General features: G+C 35.1%; 1 protein-coding gene across 2 annotated transcripts in view; it reads right to left on the bottom strand.

The window, feature by feature from the left end:
* Positions 1–7,218, bottom strand: part of LOC106458266 (prothoracicostatic peptide-like) — a 17,930-nt gene that overhangs the window by 3,882 nt on the left and 6,830 nt on the right. Inside the window, exon 1 of one of the 2 annotated variants that reach the window (XM_022384412.1) lies at positions 1,528–1,848. The exons of the other annotated variant lie outside the window; for it this stretch is intronic. The gene's annotated coding sequence lies outside the window, so the exon portion shown is untranslated. Of the gene's footprint in view, positions 1–1,527; positions 1,849–7,218 lie in introns of those variants that run through there. 2 annotated transcript variants of the gene reach the window in all.

Here is a 7,218-nt window from a genome sequence, read left to right on the forward strand (position 1 = left end):
TACCCTGGTGGCACAGCGATAAGTCTGAAGGCTTATAACGCTAAAAACCGGGTTTCGATATCCGTGGTGAGTACAGCACAGGTAATCCGTTGTTTGACTTGCCCCTACCCTGGTGGCACAGCGATAAGTCTGAAGGCTTATAACGCTAAAAACCGGGTTTCGATATCCGTGGTGAGTACAGCACAGGTAATCCGTTGCATAACTTTGTGTTTAACAACAAATAATCTCTTTCATAATTATATCAAACAATCTTTAAAATTGTAGACTATTTTTAGCTGTTTTTTGTTTGCATTTTAACAATATTTTACGTATCAACTATTACTGTAGAGATCACTGGGGCACTAGAAAATTCCTGGTGGACCGGCAGTCCACCGAATATATATTTTTTAATTTTTCTAACACTATTAAGACTGGTTATTCAATTTCCCTTCAGTGAGTGTTTAGCGATAGACGTGTAATTACATTATCATTTTAAAATTGTTTTTGTGTGACTTAGTTTCAGGTTATGTTATTATGTAGTTACCCCCCCCCCCCCCACTGGCACAGCGATATGTCTGCGGACTTACAACGCTAGAATCCGGGTTTCGATACCCGTGGTGGGCAGAGCACAGATAGTCCATTGTATAGCTTTGTGCTTAATTAAAAACAAACAAACAATTTTTTTTAATAAAACGGGTTATAAATGCAATAAACGTTAGATTGTAAATGAAACATTTTGCACACGATATTCTTGTTTCATTTGCGATTAGTACTAATACATATTATAGGCTATGTAGTATGTAGTATAGGCTATGTAGCACCCCACTAATGTTTTGGGGAATCCTTCTTCCCTGACCAATTTTTAACTCCCTGATATACACGAATTTTTCCTTTATGAATGTGAGAATGATAGTGCCTGTAGTCAGAGATAAACCATAATTGACCATAATACATTACCTCATTAAAAAAAAAACACATTTTTTAAACAACTTATGTTATAAATATTATCTTTCTACACGATTACTGACGTGAAGTGTTCCGGTTCTGGCACCCCGTCGGCTCAATATTGTGTTTCAAATTACCGAATCATTTAGCGTAATATGTAATAAATGAGTTTAGAAGCAAGCTCTTAACGACAACTTGTTGTTGCCTAGGGTGAAAGTAAATTTCCCTACCAGTCTTAGTGAACTAGGCTAAAGATAAATAGATTCCAGCTTTGTTCGTTGCTACGATAAAGGTCTTACGTCTTTATTTTCTCTAATCAGTTTAGTTGCGAACAACTGGAGGTTACTTAACGCTAAAATTATATACGAACAATCGAATGTGCCTTTTTTAAGAATTCGTGAAATTGTGCTATGCGACGTCGAGTATAGTTTTCATACCTATACATCACGAATCTTTCCGAACCCTAACATATAAATTCTGATCAAAATCCAAATTAACTCAAGGAAATATTTTATCACAAACTGGGGTACCCGTCTTTTGTCCGGGTTATGAACTTAAACAAATGTGGGTGTGGATGCTACGATAAAAACACAAAAATCCTACCTTTCACACAATCTTTTTATAACACATCATATTATTACAGTATCCATTATTATGGTATACACTATATGATGGTCAGGGTGATTTTGTAGGAAGAAGTAATGGTCAAAGTCGAGTTGCTTTCTGTTACCCGCTCTCAGCACCCAGCTCTTAATGTCCTTCTACAGTGTTTCACGTGATTAATTAATTGACAGTCATTGGTCGGAGAAGTGTCTTAGGCTGAAGGTGAAAGGACACGAGTCAAAGTAGGAAGTGAGTATAACTCAAGAAACGGCTCTTCGTATCAGCCCTGTTGGAGTGGCTGTTGGAGTTAAATCTTCAGCTGAGTTTATGTATTATTGGCGGCCATTTTTTCATTGCATTCCTCCATAGAGAGTGCTAGTGCACCCTCTGAGATGTATGTTGTGTTATATATATATATATTGGTGTAAGGTAAGGACGTGGTGCCATCTATGAATGTAGTTAACGTTAAGTAAAGTTAATAAATGCTCAATAACAGCAATAATGAAGGGAGGGTATTGTGAGCCCCATTAACATGCCCCATGTTTCAGGCTATCAGCATACAAAGTTTGGTTGAGATTGACCCAGCGACTTAAAAGTAGTTAGATAACGGACAGATGTTTGTGTTATATGTATGTATATATATATATATAGATATAGATATAGATGCTCGATATATGTTTAATACTCACAAAAATTATCTCAGCATTATAAACCTTGCTGGTGCTGAGCGCTATTTAGTAGATCTAAAATATGTCTTAAAGTAGAGTTGGAAAATATTATTATTATTATTATTCTTATTCTTATGCAAATATAATTTTATGAAAAAACTCTTTATGCTGGTAACAAACTCATTTTTTATTTTTTCAATACAAAAATTGATCGGTTTTACTATTATGAGGCTGGTATTATTTAAGTAATTAAAAAGTTTGTTTGATTCATAATTCCGCGAATATCTGTCCCTAATATTGAATCGATGGGCTAAATACAAGATACCTAGTCAACAGTACAACTCTTGGGCAACTCTTTTCTGATATTATAGTTGAATTTGACTGTCACTGTTATATTATACCAGCAGATCCATGTCTGAACCGCGATACTGCGACAAAGGATCGCGAACCATGAATCCTCGGATTCACAATCAGGCAACAGTAGGCAACGCCCAACACATACTTAAAAAACTGTTGAACGTTCTGAAAGCATTCTTTCGATATATATATATATATTTCATGATTAACATAAGACCGCAGTGTATATCAGATAGCAGAATTGATATATTATGTTTGAAGTGCATGTATCTTATATTTGCCCCCTAGTGGCACAGTGGTAAGTATACGGATTTATAATGCTAGAAACCAGGTTTCAACACAGTGGTGGTCAGAAAAAAAAAGTCCCCCGCTGGGAAAGCGGTAAGTCTACGGATTTACAACGCTAAAATTAGGGGTTCGATTCCCTTCGGTGGACACGGCAGATAGCCCGATGTGGCTTTGCTATAAGAAAAACACACACACTTATGCTTAGTCTATTTTGTAATTCATCGAGTAAACAAGAACCCAGAGCTATAGTCACTTGTACTTTGTCATTAGGTCACCATGTTTACGAACAGACGAGCGTCATTTATAAATGACATTAGGGATGATTAAATATGTGATATCAAGCAAAACAGGGCATAAATATTATGGTTTGGTTTATTTTGAATTTCGCGCAAAGATACACGAGGGCTATCTGCGCTGGCCGTCCCTAATTTAGCAGTAAAAGACTATAGGGAAGGCAGCCAGTCATTGCCACCCACCGCTAACTCTTGGACTACTCTTTTACCAACGAATAGTGGGATTGATCGTCACATAGTAACGCCCCCACAGCTTAAAGGACGAGCTCGTTTGGTGGGACGAGGATTCGAAACCTAATCACTTGGCTACGACAGGCCAAATATTATGGGGGAAAAAACGTCTAGCATCTTTGTGACAAGATTAAACTTATTCTTGACTGGCGTCCTTTCAAACGACTTTGTTTAAATACTGTCATCTACGTTTTATTTTTATTTTCTGGCCAAATACGTTGTAAAATTGTAAAAAAAAATAATAATTAACAATTAATTGTATCTATATTCACAAGGTTGGAGGTTGAAAGTTTGTAGTACAAATACAAAAGGATCTTAATAGGCACACAACTAAAGATACCAATATACAAACATTGAGCAAACAAATATATAAAATTCATTATGGTAACTGACGTTAATGATTCACTTTACAAACAAATAAAAGATACAAGACGAGACAGTCATTCATCAACCTGTTTGTAGGCTACATAGAACACAAAATGTTTCACACTGACGATATATTGATGATATAATTGGTATTTCAATTTCAAACAAAGAAGAAGTCCACAATTTTGCTAATTTCATCAAGAACTATCGTCCAGCCCTTCGGTAAACAAACAACGTTTCAAACAATTCAATGAATTTTCTCCACATCACTCTAATCTTAATTACGAAGAATACCATTTTAACTTCAATATATTATAAAACTACCGACTCCCATTCTTTCCTGGATTACAACTCCAACCACTTTAAGTCCATTAAATATGACATTCCTAAGTCACAGTTCCTCCGGCTCCTTCTTTTATGCAATACTGAGTCCTATTTTAACCATATATTTGATGACTTGTCAGTTTTTTCTATTTTTAGAGTTATTCTCTAGATATAATCGACTCAACTTCCAAAGATCAGCCATACTACTGCACTATAACTGAAGACAAAAGCGAATAATCGAAAAAATCAAGTCCTTCTGATATTGATATATCTTCCGGTTTCAATTATAAATAAAGATCACTTGGGATATTTTAAACTACAAAACGTTTGGGGCATAAACTGAAAGATAAAACTATCATATCGTATCGACACAGTAAAGCCTAAAATATATACTGGTACACCAGAAAAATTACCCCTCTTCAATGTGGTACGCGTTGCTGTGCCCGTTCACGATGCGATACTTGTCATTACATGAACACCAGTACTGCGATACCTAGATCCAACTCCACGTACACGGTCAAACAGTTGTTGATTTGTACATCCAAGCGCTTAATTTATACGTAGGAGAACTGATCAAATGTTGTGTGAACACATCTGTAACATCCAGAATTGTGACCCAGACAAACCTGTGGCTATACATTACAGTAATGATGACCACAACATCGGCCATTTCAGAATACTGGCCCTTCGTCACTTATCGACAGCCAAAAGAAGATACTACAAGACGAAAATGGACCCATCTATCGGATTGAGACCATTCATTCGAAAATTATAAACAAAATATTTTCTTTCTGATAACTCTTTTGTGTGCATGTATGTGAGGGCATATATACATACCTACCAAAATGCTATTTTTCGATCTTTGAGAACGTGATATTGTTTGCCTCGCAACAATGCACAGCACCCTACTTACTTGTTATTATTATTAACATTGTTTTGAAAAGTTTTAAATTTAATTGAAGATTCAGTTTTTAATTATTATTTCTATTGATAATTTGCCAGTTATTAACCTGCTTGTTTTTTTTTTTTTAGATCTGTTGTTTGATGCTCAATTGAAACGTTTGCAACGTAACCCAAACATACTAATGCACCAAAGGAAAACTTTATGAACATTAACACGTCTATTTATCATTAATCTTTTTTGTGGTATAATTTTTCCGTTTTTTTGCTTTTATGAACGTTTTGTTTCTTTGTTGTTAATTCCACAGCTATACAATGAACTTATTTTCGCGTTATAAGCCTTCAGACTTACCACTGAATCATTAGGGACGGGGGGTATGGCTATAATGAACGGAGTTATTGAACAAAACAAAAGTGGGGGCTAGATTAACTGTGATTTATTAATTAAATTAAGAGTGTTTGTGTGTTTGAAGTTAAGCACAAAGCTACACAATGGGCTATCTGTGCTCTGCCCACTACAAGTATCGAAACCCGGTTTCAAGCGTTGTATATCCGCAGACATACCGCTGTGCCACTGGTGGGGGGAGCGAAATTAAGAGTGAAGTTTGAACAAAAATATTTTTAAAGATTTAGGGATTTTTTTTATTCCTTTTCAATTTTCTATACACATCACAGGTGACCATATACGTTACATGTGATATTTTAAATTTTACATTTGTTGAAATGCAAAAGCAATCTATAACATATATACATAGAATAGTTTTATAGTGTTATGTGTTAAACTTAAATCGAATATGTTAAATAGAGCTATAAAATAATATTTTGTCTGAAACAAATAAGGTCGGGAGTGGCCCATAGGTTAATATGCAGGACTATGGATTAGAGAGCCCATAGCGAACTTTCAGAAGAGAAAACTTTATAATTGCGATAGTCAATCCTGCTATTTGATTAAGAGTAGGCGAGTAAGCGGCGGATGGTGCTACTTGTTACCATCCCTCTATCAGCAGCTCTAAAATTTGGAATAGCTGTGTTTGAACGTTGGTGTCTCTGGCTTGGCTGTTTAATTAATATGTCACATAAGATGCCGTTCAGATTGAAAAATGTCAATACCTGAAACAAATTATTGTTTACATGAACTAGCTTCTTTTTCGGATAATACATTAGAGCAAAAAAGTTAGAGTTGGTTTGAATGAGTTCAAACTAATTTGAATAATACAATCGATTTTGTGCCCAGTTGTTTGACTTTTAATTAGCTTAGTTTGTCATAGACGCCAAAACAAAAATTCCATATTTCTCTCATGATGGTTATCAGGTGTAATAATTTCGTTATGGTATATACATGGTTATACTGGTTACATACTCTCACCTTCATTTCTAGGAAACTCAGTGTTGACAGAAGAACCATGTGATAATAGTCAATAGAATAGTCAAAGCAAAATTCTAAATGAATAGAAGTAAGACGTTTTTTGTGGATAGCAAATGCATTACAGCTTAAGTAAATATCACTCATTTCTGGGCATGTCTCCGGGGTGTTCCTCATTGATAAAGATTTAGGAAGCCACATAAGCACGAACTTTAGAGCTCCCTATTTATCCCCAACACCCACTCTGTCCATGTTAGTGTGTGTGTGAAGGGACTCCCACCGGGGATGTTTGCTGACATTAATAACACATTCAACAAATATGAAATGTGTTAATATATCATTTTCATAAAGAGAATATGGAATATTCAGCCAATCAATCTAGTTACTGCTTCTTCAAACATAGAAAGAAGTTGAGTTGACATTTAAACTAACATGCTTACAACAATGCATAATATTAAGCCTTGAGCAACACTTAAGTATGTACTACAAAAAAAAAAACATCGGTGATTTACTTGAAATATTATACAAATATTGATTCTTGTTCAGGGAGATAAAGCTCTCTATTACCGCCCTTAGGGCAAGGTAATTACGGTCTTTTTCGCCCTTGCAAAATGCCTGTGAAAGCAGATAACTTTGAATATTAGTGGATTGTTATCTTTATTGCGGAAGACACAATTTTATTCAATAAGAAATATTTTTATTTATTCCAAACAACCAGCTTCTATTAACGCTTTTGCCACAAAAAGTTGGATTACGTCACATACGAAGTCATAAAGTAATTTGTTTCATCCCTCCTACTCTAATAACGTAGTGTAACAATCTTGTTACAGGCTAATCTTCGTACAGAGAAACCTGGTGTATCATTTTTAGTTTAAAATTACATTAATTATATATATATATA

Source organism: Limulus polyphemus, unplaced genomic scaffold (assembly GCF_000517525.1).
Source record: "Limulus polyphemus unplaced genomic scaffold, Limulus_polyphemus-2.1.2 Scaffold437, whole genome shotgun sequence".
NCBI lineage: Eukaryota > Metazoa > Arthropoda > Merostomata > Xiphosura > Limulidae > Limulus > Limulus polyphemus.